Source organism: Oryctolagus cuniculus, chromosome 1 (genome assembly GCF_964237555.1).
Source record: "Oryctolagus cuniculus chromosome 1, mOryCun1.1, whole genome shotgun sequence".
NCBI classification, from domain to species: domain Eukaryota; kingdom Metazoa; phylum Chordata; class Mammalia; order Lagomorpha; family Leporidae; genus Oryctolagus; species Oryctolagus cuniculus.
This window is the reverse complement of record NC_091432.1, coordinates 64,851,135-64,871,892: the sequence shown is the minus strand read 5'-3', so window position 1 is coordinate 64,871,892 and position 20,758 is coordinate 64,851,135. Positions and strand designations below refer to the sequence as shown.

Sequence of the window (20,758 nt, the reverse complement as noted above, 5' to 3'; positions counted from 1 at the left end):
TAATAATGACAGTAGTGACCCATGATTGGAGGTAAGATTCTGTGAAACCTCAAATTATCTGTAAAATTGAGGCAGGAATTCCTCAATGATAGGTTTGGTTTGAGAAAGAAATTGGGTAGTGGAGTGAAAATACCTGGTACATAGTATTTGCATATGTTAAGTACTCAGTAAGTGGTTATAATCTATCATTTTTAGGAGATCGGAAGGAAGAGATAGATCCTCAAGGGAAGTTGTTATCAAGGCTTAATGCTTATTCAGTGATGCATTCTTCCAGCAGGAGCCCTTGTCATTTCCTTTGGAACAGTTTTATGTGGTCTACTGGTGTTCATGTGTCTAGGCTTTTTTTTTTTTTTAATGTTTATTTATGTTCACCTACTGAAAGGCAGAGCAAGAGAGAGAGAGAGAGAAAAAAAATCTTCCACTCACTGATTTACTTCCCAAATGCCCAAAACAGCCAGGGCTAGCCCTGGCTGAAGCCAGGAGTGCAAACTCCATCTGGGTCTTGGTACATGGGTGGCAGGGGCCCAAGCACTTGGGGAGTCATCTACTGCCTCTCAGAATGAATTAGGCAGGAAGCTGGATCCAAAGTGGACCAGCCAGGACTTCAACTGGCACTCTGATATGGAATGTGGGTGTTACAAGCAGTGCCATCCTGTTGCTGTATCTAGACAGAACTGTGGAATTGTTTCCCCCGTGAGTGTTCTTCTTAAGATATAGTCCTGTTTCTGCTGCACCAAGCTGCTCATTATGTGGAAAGTGGAGTGCAAAGGCTGAGTTGTGGTTCAATTACCTCCAGTAATTTGTATTTCTTGGCCCAGTTCTTGGTGTAGAAGACTAAGGAGTGTCTGTGTTAGTACTTTAAGGAGGTATGATCGTATGTTATTTTGCTGTTTCTTTGTTTCAAGCCATGAAGAGGGGCTGGTCAGTAAAAAATGTTTCTTAACCAGTAAGCTGGATGTCCCTTCAATGCTGGCCTGTAATCTACGTAGCTTCTTAGAGGCAGAGACTCAGGCAAGTTTGAGTCCAGCTGTTACAGTTCAAGAGTTTCATTTCCCTTTCTCCTTGCAGTTACAGAATCTTTAGAAGTCTTGAAAACCAAAACACAGAGATTACAGGACTTGGTTAAAGTCATTTGGTGAAACCAGAACCCATATTTCTTCCCCCTTTTTTTTTTTAATTTGTTTATTTACTTGAGAGGCAGAGTTACAGGCAGAGAGAGGGAGAGACAGAGAGAAAGATCTTCCATCCGCTGGTTCACTCCCCAAGTTCATGCAATGACAGGAGCTGGGCTGATCTGAAGCCAGGAGCCAGGAGCTTCCCCATGGTCTCCCATTTGGGTGCATGGGCCCAAGCACTTGGACCATCTGCTGCTTTCCCAGGCCACAGCAGAGAGCTGGTTTGGAAATGGAGCAGCCCAGACTCAAACTGGCACCCACATGGGATGCTAGTGCCGCAGGTGGCTGCTTAACATGCTATGCCACAGTGCTGCCGCCACTATTTTAAAAAAGATTTATGTATTTATTTGAAAGGTGGAGTTAGAGAGAGAGAGAGAGAGAAGATACAGAGATCTTCCATCTGCTGGTTCACTCCCCAAATGGCCACAATGGCTGGAGCTGGGCTGGTCCAAAGTCAGGAGCCAGGATTGTCTTCCAGGTCTCCCACATCAGTTCAGGGCTCCAAGTACTTGGGCCATCTTCCTCTGCTTTCCTAGGTGCGTTAGCAGAAGCTGGATCAGATGTGATGTGGCTGGGACTCGAACCAGTGCCCGTATGGGATGCTGGCACCGCAGGTGGATGCTTAGCTTACTATGCTTTAGTGCAAGCCCTAGATTTCTTCCTTTTAATTCTTTTCTTGCAGTTATTTGAAAAAAGTATCTTTTATTCCATAGGCTGTTAGGTCAACAATAAACAGCTTACTTACTTTTTATTTATTTGTTTAAAGACATAGAGCTAGAGAGTGCCCAGAACTCTATATGGGTGGCAAGAACCTAGGTATTTGAGCCATCATCTTCTGGTTCCCAGGGTATACATTAGCAGGAAGCTGGATCAGAAATGGAAGTGGGACTCAATCTCAGACACTCCATTATGGGATGCAGATGTCCCAGACATTGGCTTCACCTGATGTGCTAAAACTCCTGCCCTAAGCAGAGTGATGGGAGGTGGGGAGAGAGGGTCAGAGAGAGAAAGAGAGAGAGAGAGAAAGGGTCAGTTTTCCATCCTCTGTTTCACTTCCCAAATACTTGCAACAGCTGAGGCTGGGCTAGGCCACAACCAGGGGATAGGAACTCCATCCAAGTCTTCTACATGGATGGCAGGACCCAGATACTTGGGCCATGATCCACTGCTTCCTGCATGCATTAACAGGAACCTGGATTAGAAGCATAGAGTAGCCAGGACTCAAACCAGGGACTCTAATATGGGCTACAGGTGTCCCAAGCAGTGTTTTAATTTGCTGTGCCACAATGCCTGTCCTCCCCTCAAGCAGTTTATTTATTTTTAAAGATTTATTTATTTATTTGAAAGGCAACAGGAGGTAGGAAGAGAGAAAGACCGAAATCTGCTATCCACTGGTTCATTCTGCCAGGCAGAAGCCAGTTTCTTGCAGATTTCTTTTTTGTTCCTTACATTGTCTGTCTCTGCTCACACACTCTCCTTCTCTCCATTTCTTCACCTCCATCCCTTTCTTAGCTCCCAGATACAAGCAGTTAGGTTATTCTCCTTATATAGGAGAGGGGAGAATTCCTGTCAGAGAAATGGACATTTGAGGGCTTCCCCCACTCCATTAAAAAAGAAAAGGATTGGGGGCCGGTACTGTGGTATAGCAGGTAAATCCGCCGCTTGCAGTGCCAGCATCCCATATGGGCGCCGGTTTGAGTCCCAGCTGCTCCACTTCCCATCCAGCTCTCTGCTTTGCCTGAGAAAGCAATAGAAGGTGGCCTAAGTCCTTGGGCCCCTGCACCTGTGTGGGGGACCCGGAGGAAGCTCCTGGCTCCTGGCTTTAGATCAGCACAGCCCCAGCCATTGCAGTCAATTGGGGAGTGAACCAGCAGATGGAAGACCTTCCTTCCTCCCTTCCTCTCTTTCTCTCTCTCTTTCTCTCTTTCTCTCTCTCTCTCTCTCTCTCTCTCTCTGCAACTCTGACTTTCAAATAAGTAAATTAAAAAAAAAAAAGATTGGCTTTTTCTCTTGCTACAGGGAAGCTTAGCAGTTAAAGTGCCTCACTGTTCATAAAGTGTTTCTGTGTATGCCTTACCCTTAAATATGAAATGATAGTCAAAGGTTACCTGATATTTGAGAGAAAGTGTTACTTACCATCAAGGACAGAAACTAAAGTGAGCAAGTAAAAGGGATCCCACTCCCCTCCCCCACAACACACGCATAGAAAGGGATGGAGGTGAAGAAATGGAGAGAAGGAGAGTGTGTGAACAGAGAAAGACAATGTAAGGAACAAAAAAGAAATTTGCAAGAAACTGATCAGAGAAGGTACTGTCTCAGTGCAACGAGAATAGGGTACTTTAAAAAAGGAATAGTTGGGGCTGGTGTTGTGGTGCTGTGTGTTAAGCCACCTGTGACTCTGGCATCCCACGTGGGTGCTGGTTTATGTTCCAGCTGCTCCATTTCCAATCCAGTTCCCTGCTAATGAACCTGGAAAAGCAGTAGAAGGTGGCCTGAATGATTTGGCTCCTACACCCACGTCGGAAACCGGGAGGCATTTCCAAGCTCCTGACTTCTGCCTGGCCCAGCCCCAGCTGTTGTAGCTGTTTGGGAGAGTCAACCAACAAATGGAAGATTCTCTCTCTCTCTCTCACTCTCTCTCACTCTCTCTCTCTCTCTCTCTCTACCTTTGAAATATACCTTTTTTTTTTTTTTTAAAGGAATAGTCAGAGAACAAGAAGGAACCTTTGGACACTTATCAGAAATGAGAATACAATGAAAACCAAGAAGTAGAAAATAGAAAAAATAAATAGATTAGAGGATCAATTTAAGATTTATTTAAATTTGAAAGCTCATCAAATTGATCTTAAATTTAAATAATCTCATATGGGCGCTGGTTCATGTCCTGCCTGCTCTTCTTCCGATCCAGCTCTCTGCTATGGCCTGGGAAAGCAGTAGAAGATGGCCCAAGTGCTTGAGCTCCTGCACCCATGTGGGAGACCCGGAAGAACGTCCTGGCTCCTGGTTTCAGATTGGCCCAGGAGTGAACCAGTGGATGAAAGACCTCTTTCCTTGTTTCTGTCTGTCTGTCTCTCTCTCTCTCTAACTCTGCCTCTCAAGTAAACAGATAAATCTTAACAACAACAGTGGGTAGAATGGTAGTATCATAAAAGCTTCCAGAGAGTGGAGGTCACATACAAAAACCTAGGACTTCTTAGAGGTGGTATTAGAAGCTAAAAGAAAGTAGAGAATTGCCTTACAATTAATTAGAGGAAATGATCTTCAATCTAAAATCCTGTATCCAATCAAAATTAATAAATATGAAAGGAGGGAGACTTTTCAGATATAGGTAGTATCTCAGAAGATTTATTTCCTGCATATGCTATGTCAGAACACTTGGTAATTTGACCATAATGAGGTAGAAAAGTAAGAGGAAGGCATGAAATCTAGGCAATAGGGGAATCCAGCATAGGAAATGGATAGAAGCCCCTAAATGACGATGAAGTAGTGTTCTGGGACCATGATATGATGTACTCTAATTTTAATTTAGCTAAAAATTGTGTTGTAACCATGAGGCATTTCAAAACCTTTGTGAAAAATGAAATGGATCTAACAGATATCTACAGAACTTTTAATCCTACATCTAAAGATTTTATATTCTTCTCAGCAGTGCATGGAACCTTCTCTAGGAATGACCACATACTAGGCCATAAAGCAAGTCTCAGCAAATTTAAAAGAATTAGAATCATACCATGCAGCTTCTCAGACCACAGGTGGAAATTAGCAACTCAGGAATCCCTAGAGAGTATGCAAACACATGGAGACTGAACAACATGCTCCTGAATGAACACTGGGTCATAGAAGAAATCAAAAGAGAAATCGAAAACTTTCTGGAAGTAAATGAGGATAACAACACAACATATCTACTTTTTTCTTGTAAGCCTTATGGTGTTACTCATTTTTACTTGTAAAACTATTCAGATAGATTGGGCCAGCGTTGTGATACAGTGGGTTAGGCTGCCAGTTGTGACACTGGCATCCATTTGGGTGTGCTGGTTCCGGTCCTGGCTTCTGATCTAGCTCCAGTGGGTGATGGACCAAGTGGTTGGGCCCTTGCCACCCATGTAGGATAGACGATCTCTCTTTCCCCTTCCCTGTGACTCTGCCTTTCAAGTAACTAAACAAATACATCTTTTAAAAGACTGATTAAAAATAACATTATATTGAGTTATAAAATAATCAGTATGTTGTCTCTCTCCCAGAAGCATGTAAAGTATTTCTACTGTGTTTGGAAAGAGGCTCAGGGTATTAGAGGGGCAGAGATCTTAGAATGAATTATTAGAGAAGTTGAGGCTCGTGCTCTGGCTTTCTGACTCTTACCAATGCTCATTCTGCTCTGCCTGGCTTTGTAGTGTTTGCTTGTGCTGTTTTTATGAGGGAAAACCTGTCCTAGCACTGTCCTCTCAATATTTTTTATATTGGTTGTTACATACTCTGCATGTGGGGCATTGTGAAGTCCCTGATATAGCAAATGGAAATCCTAACAATGCAATAGTTCTTGAGTAGCTGATTGCTGGGATGATAAATTGCCATGAAACTGCTTTAGGAAATGTCTGAGTGGCAGCTATGTCCATCTCTTTGGGGGTTGGGAGTGGAGATGGACCAGGGATAGCTCTTATTATTTTTTAAAGATTTATTTATATATTTGAAAGGCAGTGTGTTGCAGAGAGAGGAGAGACAGAGATCTTCTTTCCAATGGCTCCCCAAATGGCTGCAACAGCCAGGGCTGAGCCAGGTGGAAGCCAGGAGCCAAGAGCTTCTTCTGGGTCTCCCACATGAGTGGCAGGGCCCCAGGTACTTGGACCATCTGCTGTGCTTGCCCAGGAGCATTAGCAGGGAGCTGGATCAGAATTGGGGCAGCCAGGACTTGAACCTGTTCCTGTAGGTATACCGGCACTGCAGACAAAGGCTTAACCTTCTGTGCCATAGCACCTGCTCCCAGAATATCCCATTCTTAAGAGAGAAGGTCCCAGCCTGGTCCTGGAAGTCAGGGAACTTGAATGCAACTTACTAGTCCACTAATTACTTTGTTTTTCCCCTTTTTAAGCAAAGTAGGATTCACTCTTTTCTAACCTGCAGTTTCAACTTCCTTGAGCAAACCCTTCTTGATACCTTTGTTCCTGTACCAAATATAGTCTTTTGGGTCACTTTCATAAATGGTTTCTCACTCATCTATCAGATATACAAATTTTATTTGCTCAGAGATTTTCACATTTTCTAGTACTAGAGAATCATTTTTTGCCCTCATGTGCCAACTCTGAGCTTTAGGCCCAGCATGAAGGCCTCACAATGAGTCACTAACCTGGTGATTTACATCAAATCCTAACTTGTCCCTTTCTCCATTGTTAGCACTATTAAAGTATTCTTGTCCACAAGCTCCCTGAGTTTTCTTGCTTACTAGTAAGGGTAATGTGTAGTTGTTTTATCCAGCTCAAGCCTAGTTTTCTGGTTCTGAAGATGAAATTAGGAGCAGTGTTAGGGCTGGCATTGTGGTGTAGCAGGTAAATCCACTGCCTGCATTGCCAACATCCCATATGGGCATTGCTTCATGTCCTGGCTGCTCTACCTCCCATCCAGCTCCCTGCAAATGCACCTGGGAAAGCAGCAGAAGATGGCCTAACTTGTTGGGCCCCTGTACTTATGTGAGAGACCCAGAAGAAGCTCCTGTCTTTGGTCTGGCCTTGTCCTGGCCAGTGCTGCCATTTGGGGAGTGAACCAGTAGATGGAAGAGAGAGCTCTCTCTCTTCCTCTGCATCTCTCTCTCTCCCCTCTAACTATGCCATTCAGTTGCCATTCAAATAAATAAAATAAATCATAAAAGCAGTTATCTCCCTACCCCCATCTCCTCCAGAACAAATGTCATGACCAGTTATAAGTAACAAGAGCAGAGCTTTACTTTTTTTTTTCTTAAAGACTAATTTATTTATTTACTTGTTTCTTTATTTGAAAGGCAGAGTTGCGCACACACACACACACACACACACACAGGGAGACAGAGAGCTCTTCTATATGGCTGTTCACTCTCCAAGTGGCCATAATAAGATCCAGACTGGTCTGAAACCAGGAGCTTCTTCCAGATCTCCCACATGGGTACAGGGGCCCAACCACTTGGACCATCTTTCACTGCTTTCCCAGGCACATTAGCAGGGAGCTGGATTGGAAGTAGAACAGTCAGGACATGAACCAGTGCCCATATGAGGTACCAGTGTGGCAGGCAGTAGATTTATCCGCTACTCCACAGCTCCAGTCCCAGAGCTTTACTTCTTATCTTTTGCCACCTCTAGGCTCAGTGGAATATAAGGAGGGGGCCCTTAGCCTGGTCAAGTGCCCATAAGCAGGGGGTGGACAGGGGTATGTGATATGTCAGCTCTCTTGTCCCTTGAAGAGCAATCCCTTTAGAGTGTTCTGCAGGTGTCGCAGTGACCGTATAGAAAATAGTATACCTGTGCACATCCTAATATGCAGACTTCCCTGGAGAGGGTGCCAAAGGGCTCCTTTTATGAGGTTAACTGGATTTGATTGTGGCTCTTAATGGGAGCACTCAGCATTTATAAGCTAGGTTATACATGCAAAACAGCCTACCAGTTCTTTGAAAGTATATGGGTAAATCAGCCTTATTAAAATAATGGCATGGGGCAGGAATTATGGCACATATGGTTAAGCTAACACTGGGGACACCCACATGTCAGAGTGCCACTTCGAGTCCTGGCTCTTCTTCAACAGATGATGGCTCAAGTACTTGGGTGCCTGCCATCCTTGTGGGAGACTCAAATGGAGTTCCTGACTCCTGGCTTCAGGGTGACTCAGCCCCAGCTGTTGTGGACATTTTGGGAGCAAACCAGCTGATGGATCATCTCTCCCTCTGTCTCTCCTTCTCTGTCTCTCTGTTACTCTGCATTTCACATAAATAGATAAATCTTTTAAGATAAAATAATAGCACTTAACATTTTCTGAAACTACTATACCATAGTAAATTTTACCAGCTCATTTGCAACTTTGAACCTGCTAGTTTGGACTAGTGTAAGAGACAGTCTTCTAGACCAAAGGACCTTACTGTATGGGAGCACCTGTTGGAAGGACCTGGGCCCAGGAGACCTGGCTCTTGATTTCTTGGAGTCCATTATCGGTAATTTTTTTCTCTTTCAGCTGATTATTTCAGTTATCTTTGGGTGCTTGGACAAGTGTTTGACAGTAGTGTGAAATAATATATCACCCTATCTCTTCTTTTTCATGGACTTGACACCTAAGTGGACAAAGCCATTGGGCAGGGTATGTAGGGAGTACTTTGATGGTTTGGATTCTGTAAATGATCTGAGTTTCATTTTAGACAGGGCAGCTTTAGTGATAGACTTGATCATCTTATTCATTTAAAGATTATGATTTCAGTGAAACATTTTGAGATGACAGCTGAGAAAAAGTAGGTCAAATCAGGTATAATTTATGAAATGCACCATTAATGAGGCAGTAAGAAAGTCAGTTCTGTCTTTCTGTGTCCTGAAATTCCAAAGAGGTTAATTACAGGAAGGCCTTCAAACCATATGTTCCTTTGTCTTGGAAACAGTCCCATTTTTGCATAATGTGCTTTCTATGGGGCTGCATCTAGTTATACAGTTTTCAGTACCAGCATTTGTTACCTGAGTTTTATATCTGAAGTTATATAAAGCTGACTTTAATATTTAAATTATAACTTTAAGAGGTGAATCTGCTGATAGGCTACATTTAAACTGACATAGGATTAACCCAGTAGTACTGCTTTCAAAATCTATTCTGCAGTCCTTGTGCCCTCTCCACACTGTTACATATCAGCCTCTTTTCTGCTTCAGTGCCTTTGTCCTTGTTCTTTTCCCTAAAAGTGTTTGCCTGCTCCTCCCTCCAACATGGCTGGTTATACCTCTGTTGTTATGGCTTGTTTCAGTGCTCCACTGGAGTGTCGTTTCTTGACTTGCCATTCTGGAGCAAATCTCTTTGCTTATTTATGAGCATCTCTTGCAAGTTTAATTTTAGCACATATTAGTCTGTCCCACCTGCCCTTTATCTCTTCCCTGCTCCAGATTGACAGGGACAGTGGCTGAGTAATGCATCATTGCCTTCTCAGTGCCTAACACAGTGTCTAGGCCTGACACGTAGTGGGAACATGCAACAGATACTTGATGAAGGCTTGGATGAATGAAGGAGGCTCTTAAAAATTTTTCTGGTAGATGCGTCTTAAGGAGCATTTGAAGAAAACCAGGCGAAAGCTGCACTTTATTGGTAGTAAGTGATTTATAAGGCCAGACCTGCCCAGATTCTAAAGGGGAGGGGAGTTTGATTGGGGTTGTGGCAAGATCACATTGTGGAAGAGCATGTGAGATGAAAGATGTTATTGTGCCAATCTTTGGAAAATGTAATCTGTTGCAAGAGATTGTTCTTAGTTGGGTACTGGGTATCTTCCCTGGAAAATAAATGCGACTGTGTCACAGGCTTATACATCACTCTCCTATATCCTTCGATAGACACCCCTGGAGTCTAATGAGTCAGAGAGTCAGATCCTGGTTCTGTCACTTACCTAGTGATAGAAAAAGAAAACCTACCAAATTTAAGAGGTTCCTTCTTTCATTCAAGCTTTCAGCAGATGTATTTTGAGTGCTACTATGTGTTAAGATTTGTACACTTTGTTAGGTAACTGAGACAGTCACAGGGAACCAGATAGCCTTTGCTGCTGCCCCAAATTACACAATCAGGAAGTGGAATCACTGGAATTCTGCACTATTTTCCCTATACCCACTGCCTTTTTTATTTTTATAAGCATTTACTGTTGATTTTGACCCATATTGAAAGTAGTAGTTCCAAATCTTCACTTCTGTAACAGACCCTAACATAAATGACATGTGCTTCCTATTGTATTTTGAAAAGCTGCAACATTTGCCTTCGTGTTAAGGTGTATTTTTAAAAAAAGCACTCAAGGTCATATTAAGTATTGTTTTTTAAGATTTATTCATTTGTTTGAGAAGCAAAGTTACAGAAAGAGAGAGGAAGAGACAGAGGTCTTCCATCGCTGGTACATTCCCCAAATGGCCGCCATGCCTGAAGCTGGGCTGACCCAAAGCCAGGAGCTTCCTCCAGGTCTCCCACATGTGTACAGGTGCCCAAGCTCTTTGGCCATCTTACGCTGCTTTCCCAGGCCATTAGGAGGAAACTGGATGGGAATTGGAGCAACCAGGACTCAAACCAGCGCCTCTATGGGATTCTAGCACCACAGGAAGAGGCTTAACCTATGCCACAGTGCCACCTCCCCCCTTTAAGATTTATTTATTTTGGGGCCGGTGCTGTGGCGCAGCAGGTTAAAGCCCTGGCCTGAAGTGCTGGCATCCCATATGGGCGCTGGCTCGAGACCTGGCTGCCCCACTTCCGATCCAGCTCTCTGCTATGGCCTAGGAAAGCAGTGGAAGATGGCCCAAGTCCTTGGGCCCCTGCACCCACATGGGAGACCTGGAAAAAGCTCCTGGCTCCTGGCTCCTGGCTTCAGATTGACGCAGCTCCGGCCGTTGCGGCCATCTGGGGAGTGAACCAACAGATGGAGGATCTCTCTCTCTCTCTCTCTCTCTCTCTCTCTGCCTCTCCTCTCTCTAACTCTGACTTTCAAATAAATAAATAAATATTTTTTTTAAAAGAAAAGGTTACTGAGAGAGTGAGAGAAGGGGGGGGAGGAGATGGAGAGAGGGTGGGAGGGAGAAAGAGAGAGAGAGAGAGAGAGAGAGAGAGAGAGAGAGAGAAAGGGAGCTTCCATCTGCTGGTTCAATACCAAAATGGCCACAATGGCCAGGGCTGGGCCAGGCCAAAGATAGGAGCCAGGAGCTTCATCTGGGTCTCCCATGTGGGTGGTAGGGGCCCATGCACTTGGGCCATCTTGTGTTTTTCCCAGGCTATCATCAGGGAGCCAGATCAGAACATGAACCAGCATCCACGTGGTATGCCAGTGTTGCAAGCATAGGCTTTATGCACTACACCACAATACTAAGCCCAAGTTATAGATATTTTTGTATTAATCAATCAACATATATACATTGAGTCACTGTGTTAGGTCCTGAGAATAGTTTATATGTTATGAGTGATTGCAGTTATACCTTCAGGGGAATTTCTTTTGTTAATTCAACAGATTAGGAATGGTGCTTTTTCTTTTCCATTTTTTATTAACAAGATTGTACTGATGTGTAATTGTTAATGTTGTGTTGTCCCTTTCTGGAGTGAATATGTATTTATTTATTTGGAAGTCAAAGCTACAAAGAGAGAGGGAGAGACAAAGAAATCTTCCATCCTCTGGTTCATTCCCCAGATGGTAACAATGGCTGGGCTGGGCCAGGCTGAAGCCAGGGGCTTCATCTGGGTTTCCCACATGGGTGGCAGGGACCCAAGTACTTGGACCATCTTCTGCTGCTTTCCTAGGTGCATTAGAAGAGAGCTGGATTGGAAGTAGAGCAACCTGGACACAAACCAGTGCCCATATGGGATGCCAGTGTCGCAAGTGGCAGCTTTGCCTGCTATGCCACAACACTAGCCACCTGGAGTGAATATCTTAATGAGGGATCTTTGGGTGGTATAAATAAGTATAAGGGAGCTATTTTGGTGCAAAGAGGTTATGGTACTTCATTGCACCTGGAGGTGATGGAGGACATTGTTTTTTCTCATTGATCCCATAGGTCGGGGTAGGTTTTGCTTTGAGGGCTTATATTAATCATTCTTTGGTAAGGATGTTTGCCTTTCTGGATTCTTGTAAAGATCAAATACAGCAATGCGCGGGAGGTTATTTTAGGCATAGAAAGTGTTGTAGAAGTACGGATTTGGTTTTTTTCCCTACAGACAAGCAAATAACTTTTCTCTTTATAAACTAGTTAAAGTACAGCCCTCCCACTCCCCCACCCTGCCAAGCACACTATGATCTTTGTTGTATTTTTGAAAATTTATTTTTATTTATTTGAGAGATAATAACAGAGATCTTTCATGTTCTAGTTCATTCTCCAAATGCTCACAACAGTCAGGGCAGGGCCAGGCCAAAATCAGGAACATAGAATCCCATCCAGATCTGTGTGGGTGTCAGGGACCCAATTACTTGAGCCATCACCTGCTGTGTTCCAGGATGTGCATTAGCAGGAAGCTCCAATATGGGAAGCTGGCATTCCTAATGATATTCCGACTACCACGCCAAACACCTGCCCCCTTTCTTGCCTTTGACAACATAGACTCCAGTTAGAATTTCTCATCCTAGCATCAGATTCAGTCTCACACTTATTTCCCTGAAGGTAGTAAGATCATGTGAGGTGCTTTCATATATTTCATTTAATTATCATAGCAACTCTGAGAGGACAGTGTCACTACTTCTAAATAAGAATCAGCAAGTTCAAATACCCTCGCCAAAATAGTGGATGGTAGAATACAGGTTTGAATTCACATGCTCTGGGTTTATTTCTTATTATACTGATAAAATGAATAGAGGCAGAATTATACTTTGGTAACAAATTAGCCCCATGGTTTCAGTGGCTTTGTATAATAAAGATCTGTTGGAGTCTTGCTCATGAGTTCCAGTGTAAGTCAGTTCTCCAGAATGCTTCAGTCCTGTGATGCCACCATGTCAACATGACACATTTAGGGTGCCTTCAGTACTTCTGCCTTTCTGAAAAGGAGCCATGTCACTTCCTTTTCCTGAACATTGGCTAAAACTGGTCACATGGAGCTGCTTAACTGAGAGGTCTAAGCACTGTGGAGGAGCTCATGGATGGCTGGTGAATATTCTTTCTCCCTGCCAGACTGCTGCACGAGAGGTGCTTCCCTTAAGGAAATTATTTTTACACAGTATGTGTTTCCTTCTTGCTTACACCACAGATGTTTGCTAACATGTCTGGATCACATTTTAAACTGAGTGCTTTGAGGTCAGGAATTAAATTAGTAAGTGAGCTTATTTTAAGTCCAATAAAATATTATTGAACACCTACAATTGCAGCTCTTGTTTTTCCCAACATCTGTAGCATCCATCTAGATATCAGCCTCATATGTAATAGTAACTAGATGATACTAGATTCTAAGTTCCTTCAGAACAGTATAAAATAGTGGTTAAAAGCACAGATTTTAAATGTCAAGATTTTGAGTCTGTTGCCTCCTGTGTGTCTGCCCTTGGACAATTTTTTTTAAGCACAGCATTATTAAGATATAATTAGCATACTGTAAATCCACCTTTATCTATTCTTTTAAAGACACAAGTCAGTGGTTGTTAGTATTTTCACAAATTTGTACTATTATCACCTTTATCTCATTTTAGAACATTTTCGTCACATTCAAAAGAAACAAAAGGGGGCAGGCGTTTGGTGCAGTGGTTAAGATGTCTCTTGGGATACCCACATCTTGGCTTTGCTTCTGATTCCAGCTTCCTGCTGGTGATTACAACTTGAGGTTATTGACTCACTTGTAATAAAAATTGAAAAGCAGTCAATGTTCATCCCAGAATAGGATTATTGGGGAGTTTATGCTCGAACCCAAGGGAAACTGCATGGTGGAAAGAGGTTCCACTGACTGGCTCCTTGACGGGAGCTGAACTGGATTTTATTGGGCTTGGGAGTCTCTGGCTCCTCCTCCTTGGCATCTGGTACTTTAGTGTGCACCCAGCTGGGTCTTGTGTGCAGGTGTGCTTGCTTTTTTGGCACACAACATGCTCAAAATGGTGGTGTTGCTCACTACCACTTCCCCAGGAAGATCAGACAATGGTTGTACTGGGCTAATCGGGGCACACGTAAGGGTTGGGAAAGTCCCTGATGGGACAGTAAGGGGTCTTTTGTGGTTAGGGTCTGGTGGTCTTTACTCCTGATTGGTTTGGAATCGGAGCAGCCTGTGGATGGAGATGGGTGCATGGTCTGTTTGGGAGGGACTTGACTTAGTGATTCCCGTTTCTTTCCATCTTTCCTTCCCTCCCTCCCTCCCTCCCTTCTTGAAAGGCATAGTTACAGAGAGAAATAGAGGTCTTCCATCCACTGGTTCACTCCCCAAATTGCCACAATGGCTAGAGCTGGGCTGATCCAAAGCCAGGAACCTGGAGCTTTTTCTGGGTTTCCCACATGAGTGCAGGAGCCCAAGGACCTGGGCCATCTTCCACTGCTTTCCCAGGCATGTTAGCTGGGAGCTGGAACAGAAGTGGAGCAACTGGGACTTGAACCAGTACCATATGGAATGCTGACACGGACACTGCAGGCAGCCCCAGTGATTCTGTTTCCATCCTGTCTCACTAATGTGCACCTTGTCCCTGCCACTTCCATGGAAGACCTGGATTGAGTTTTTGGCTCTTGGCTTTAGCCTGGCCCAGACCTGACTGTTGCAGGCATTTGGGAAATGAAACAGCAGATAGAAGATTCTCTCTCTTTCAACTAAAATGAAAAAAAAAGAAAAAGTTTTTTTAAAAAGAAATCTTACTAACAGTCACTTCTCATTCTACCACTCATTAGCAACCACTAATATGCTTTCTTTCTCATGGATTTTCTTTTCTGTACTTAATTTTTTTTAACTTTCATGTGTCTCAGTTTTCTCATCAACAAAATGAAGATAATTATAACTACTCATCAGGTTGTTATAACTGTAATATGGTAACTAAAACAATTTTTAAAGGTTTAAAGGGCTTAGAATTGTGTAAAACAGAATAAGTAGGATGTGTTTGTTGTGTTTTTATTATTATATTCAACATTGTGATCATTATTTTGTTCCATATAGAGCACCTGTATAGCATAGGACTAGGTGCATGGTAGGCACATTCATCTAGTTTCCTAAGGCTTCTACCAGATACCAGGCACTGGTTTGGGGAATCTCAAATGAGGATTAAAGTGTGGGGAGCAACTGGGAGCAACTCGGACTAGACTAAGTTACTGGAATTAAGACTTATTCTATGCATCTGCTCTCCCACAATATGGCGCTGGGAGAGGAGGAAACAGCTTCTACACAGCTGCCTCCAGTTCAACCAATAAACTGTAGGACCTGCTCCTGATTGGAGGAGAGCAGCATACTCGGCGTGTGGGTAGCAGAGTTGGGATTGGTGGAAGAGGACTATAAAGGAGGAGAGAGACAACATGCACCAGGAACATCTATCTGAAGGAACACCTGAGCAGCCCCCGAGAGAGCCGGCCGGCGGTGTGCCACTCCCCCGCGGAAGTGGGGAAAGTGGCAGGGGGAACCACCCTTCCACGGAGGTGGAAGGGACGGTAGCCAACCCGGGAAGAACCAGCAGCAAACCCGGGGAGGGCCGAGCAGACAAAAGAACAGTGCAGGGTCCTGTGTCGTTCCTCCACGAAGACGGGGAGCGACATTAAAGTACTGCCCTTGTTCTCAAGCTATTCACAGTCTCATAGCAGGCACAGGTATATAGTGTATACTAATGGTATATATCTGATACTTTCTATGTATGATATATAAAGAGATACATAGGACAGTAAAGTGAGGTTAGAGCTATAGCAGAAGTAAATGCATTATGAATTGGGAGCAGGAGGGGAAGAGGAATTTACAGAATGACTCAAATTTGTTTATCATATCTTTAGTTCTCAGGCAAACTCCATGAAGTGGGGACTCTTTTTTTTTTTTTTTTTTTTTGACAGGCAGAGTGGACAGTGAGAGAGAGAGACAGAGAGAAACGTCTTCCTTTTGCCGTTGGTTCACCCTCCAATGGCCGCCGCGGCCGGCGCGCTGCGGCCGGCGCACCGCGCTGATCCGATGGCAGGAGCCAGGAGCCAGGTGCTTTTCCTGGTCTCCCATGGGGTGCAGGGCCCAAGCACCTGGGCCATCCTCCACTGCACTCCCTGGCCACAGCAGAGGGCTGGCCTGGAAGAGGGGCAACCGGGACAGAATCCGGCGCCCCGACCGGGACTAGAACCCGGTGTGCCGGCGCCGCTAGGCAGAGGATTAGCCTAGTGAGCCGCGGCGCCGGCCCGAAGTGGGGACTCTTAACCACATTATAGATGAGGAAACTAAGGCTCAGAGATGTTAAGTAATTTGCCCAGTGTCAATAAGTAGTTCAGTTGGGATTTGAACCTGAGTCTGACAGCAAAACCTGCTTTTACTATTTCTGATGCTTACAGAAAGAATCTGCTGCTATTTCCCTGAAATTTTAAATATGGCCTACAAAACAAAACCTGTTTTTTGCTAAAAGAGCATGATACTTATTACATATTTTTGAAAAATTTAGCTCTGTTGGAGTGTATTATTTTCTTTACCTGTTCCAGCAACAAAAAACCTGAGGACAGAGAAGGCCCAAGCTGTGGGCCCAACTCTGGACAGGATGGGCTCTGCCCCATTGGCTTTGTCCATTGTTTGTGTCGCCAGGCTACTGACTGGTACCTCTCCCTTTCTGGGCCATGAGGCTCCTTTGTGTGGTGAGAGACTTTGGGACCTGAATGGAGGGTTTGTGCAGAGCTTCCTGTGAATGAGAAGTGTGTCTGTGATTAGCCATGACCTCCTAGCAGCAGCTGTATTCATCATCTGGCTTCAACCTTCCCATCCCCCCTTCGAGGTTCAGGTGGATGTGGGGTCACAGAGCAGCTTCCATTGAATCAGTAGCTTGCTCCTAGTTACATTAGGCGTCATCTGTACCACCCTCTTGGCTTGACAGATAATCTGGCTAGTGGTGTGGTTATTTTCCACACAATATCAAAGCAGGAAGGGCTCCTGACTCCAACACTTGCTCATTTTAAAGAGAAAGCAGTCTGGGGCCCAGTGAAGGGAAAGTACCCAGATGCTACGGATTTTGTGCTCGAAGTGAGACCAGCACTGTGATGCCTTGACTCCAAGCCAGTTTTTCCCATTGTTAGGCTCTGCTGTCCCTTTTCCTACCCATCTAGGTTCAGAAACTTTTAGAGGGCAAAGGCCATACCTTATGTACTTTTTTCTCTCAGGGAACCAAAGTTGTTAGGTATGCCTAATAAGCTCTTGGGCTTGTTAAATCAGTGGTCATTATCTGGCTTTACATATGGGGGTATGTTGCCTAATTGGAAGAGCTAGGTTGAGCTGGATGGGCATCTTGGATTAGGAATTGCTTGAACCATGATCCCAACTCACATATTCTGAGTCCTAGTTGTCCAGTTTTCTTTTTCGTGCACTATAACTGGATTGACATGATTTTTTAAAAATTTATTTGACAGATAGAGTTATACAGTGAGAGAGACAGAGAGAAAGGTCTTCCTTCCGTTGGTTCACCCCCCAAATAGCCACTATGGCCGGAGCTACACCAAGCCAGGAGCCAGGTGCCTCCTCCTGGTCTCCCATGTGGGTCCAGGGCCCAAGCACTTGGGCCATCCTCCACTGCCTTCCCGGGCCACAGCAGAGAGCTGGAGTGGAAGAGGAGCAACTGGGACTAGAACTCGGTGCCCATATGGGATGCCAGCGCTGCAGGCGGAGGATTAACCAAGAGAGCCACAGCGCCGGCCCAACATGATTTTGACAGAGGAGAAATAGTCCAGGCAGAGCCAAGCTTCAGGTGCATTGAGTGCCACAGCTCTTGGAGAGAAGTAACTGGACCGATGTGGTCAGAGCACAGATGGAATTAAATGAAAGAAGATGAGGAGAAATGCTGGAGGGAAACAGTGAAAATAGCTCAGAGCCAAAGAGGACAGGTCGCTGTAACGTGTGCTTTTAGAGAAGGCTTTCTGGAGTTGCAAGCCGTGAGCTGGGCCTGAAGGATGGTTTAGGATTTGAATTTTCAGAACTGGCACATGGTTTGTGAAGAAATGAACACACACTCCCCCGCCTCCCCTCTGAGATTTTTATTTATTTATTTGAAAGGCAAAGTGAGAGCTATCTTCCATCCACTGATGGACTCCCCAAATGGCCACAATGGTTGGGGCTGTGCCAGGCCAAAGGCAGGAGCTTCTTCCAGGTCTCCCACGTGGGTCCAAGGACTTGGACCAGCCTCTGCTGCTTTCCCAGGCACATTAGCAGGGAGCTAGATTGGAAGTGGAACAACTGGGACACAAACTGGTGCCCATGTAGGATGCCAGTGCTGAGAACAGTAGCTTAACCTGCTGTACCACAGTGGTGGCCCCATTGTCTTCCTCTTTAAACAAACATAGAAAGCCACCACTTGCTCAGTTTACCTAGAGAATTGTAAGGTGGTTAGAAATGCTGGAGAGTTGAGGTTGGGGATGGTTTTTTTTTTTTTTTTTTTAAGCTGAGAATGCTAGACTTAGGGATCTAATTTTTTAAAAAAGATTTATTTTATTTATTTGAAAGACGGAGTTACTGAGAGGTAGAGACAGAGAGAGAGGTCTTCCATCTGTTGGTTCACTCCCCAAATGGCTGCAATGGCCGGAGCTGCGCCAATCCAAAGCCAGGAACGAGGTGCTTCTTCCGGGTCTCACACGCGGGTGCAGGAGCCCAAGGACTTGGGCCATCCTCCACTGCTTTCCCAGGCCATAGCAGAGAGCAGGATCAGAAGTGGAGCAGAAGGACTAGAACTGGCACCTATATGGGATGCTGGCGCTTCAGGCCAGGGCTTTTAGCCTGCTGTGCCACAGCGCCGGCTCCACGGATCTAATTTTTGATTATTAATTAGTTTATTCGATAGGTAGAGACACAGAAATCTCTGTCTGAGGGTTTATTCCTCAAATGCCCACAAAAGTCAGGGCTGAGCCAGGCCAAAGCTGGGAGCCAGGAATTCATTCAGGGTCACCTATATGGGTATCAGGGACTCAAAGACTTGAGCCATCACTGCTGCCTTCCATGAGCAGGGTACTTATTAGCAGGAAGCTGGAATTGAGAGGGGAACCCAGACTCAAACCCAGCCACTCAGATATGGGATAAGGGAGTTCCAAGTGGCAGCTGCTGTACCAAATGCCTGCCCCAGGATTTAATTTTATTTCTTTTAACCACTGCAGGTGTGCTCCCTCTACAAAGGTGAGTTTTGGGAACCCTGGACAGCAGCTGAGTAATAAACTGTCTGCCTTTTTACCTTTTGCATATTGAGGCTGCTTTATATATTTCACTGTGATGAACTCAGTACATGCAGTGTTGGTTATTCTTGAGCAGCCTCAAAGGTCTACGACATGTCATAATTTCCCATTTTCCTGAGATGAGCATTTGAAAAGCATTCAGCAAGGCAGTTGTGGATGACAGGGATGTACCTAGCTCAGGTGTGCCTTCCACTTAGCGGTATTTGTAAACATGGGATTCTTAAGCCATCTCTGGAGATTTGTTCACAAATGATAAGGTTTTTAACAGGTTCTCTTTCTGCACACTTTATACTTGAGTTCACAATCAGCCTCGTCACAAGTTCGAATCCCAGCTGTGCTTCTTGATTTACCCATGAGATCATGTTTCCTCTGTGGCCCTGAGTTCCTCTTTCAATAATAACAATAATGCTGGACTGGATAATCTCTTCTGGGCCTGCTGTTATAGGACTGTATATATGGGACACAGATCAGCCTCTTCTTTGAGACTCTTCATGTACACAGATTGTAATGCAATAAAATATTATATCACTAACTGCACACATATTGTACTGGCTTAGTCAACATATGCACATGAAACAGATCCCATGGATGATCATAGTACACTGGTTTTATGAGTGGTTTTCTTTTGTTCTGTCCTTTTTATGTCCTCTGCTGCCTTGCACTTCCTGTCATCCTTATGAGCAGGCCACAGACCTGGAAACGCCACTATATTCTGGTAGCATCAGAAGAAAAAAAGATAAAACCAGCTGCTTCAATTTGACCTGGCATTCCTGGAGGCTGCAGAATATTAGTTCCCATGCAGGCAGCCTGCAAAATCAGAAAGGGGGACAGGACAATTTTATTACAATTTGGTGGGAAAATCCTGGTCCCACATTTACTGTCAGTTGCAAGTGCATAGCTTGCCTTTCCATTCCTGTTGTATTGTAGTATTCAAGATGTTTAGAAGGAAGTTAGAAAAGCAAGAGAGATGTAGGGAGGTGGAGACAGGTTTAAAGACATGTTGAGACATCTGTATTGGAATACTTCTTTCCTCAGTTTTATTGACTTGTTCCATAGTTTTGGATTTTAGAATGTTATGAGCATTCTGAATATCTTATAGCACTTTGACTTCAAAGCCCCTTCCCTCATTTAAAATATTCTCATAAGTAAACTAAAGATGATACTTTTTCTTGATTACTTAGTATATTCCAAGCACTGTGCTACTAAGTGCTTTTTTTCTTTTCTTTTTTTTTTGTTTTACTAAGTGCTTTATGTGTATTATCTCACTTAATTCATACCTCAGCTGTAAAAGTGATGTTATCACCATTTGAAAGAGATGAAGGCACTGAGAACCAAAGATATTAGGTAGCATGCCCAAGATCATGATATGCGATAAAGCCATGATTTGAGTTCAACAGCGCCTGGCTTCACAGCTGATTCTGTTAGCTGATTCTGATCTCTCTGAGCCATAGCATAGTGTCATCATTTATAGATGAGTAAGCTACCAATAAATCATGTGGCACACATATGGTAGATACAGGACTTGATTTTTTTTTTTAATGGTAGAGCAGCAGAGAGCAAGAGACAGAAACAAAGATCTTTAGTCTATTGGTTCACTGC

General features: G+C 44.1%; 1 protein-coding gene across 6 annotated transcripts in view; it reads left to right on the top strand.

The window, feature by feature from the left end:
• The window catches only part of FAM168A (family with sequence similarity 168 member A), a 197,444-nt gene that overhangs the window by 76,046 nt on the left and 100,640 nt on the right, over positions 1–20,758 (top strand). The gene's annotated exons all lie outside the window — the stretch shown is intronic.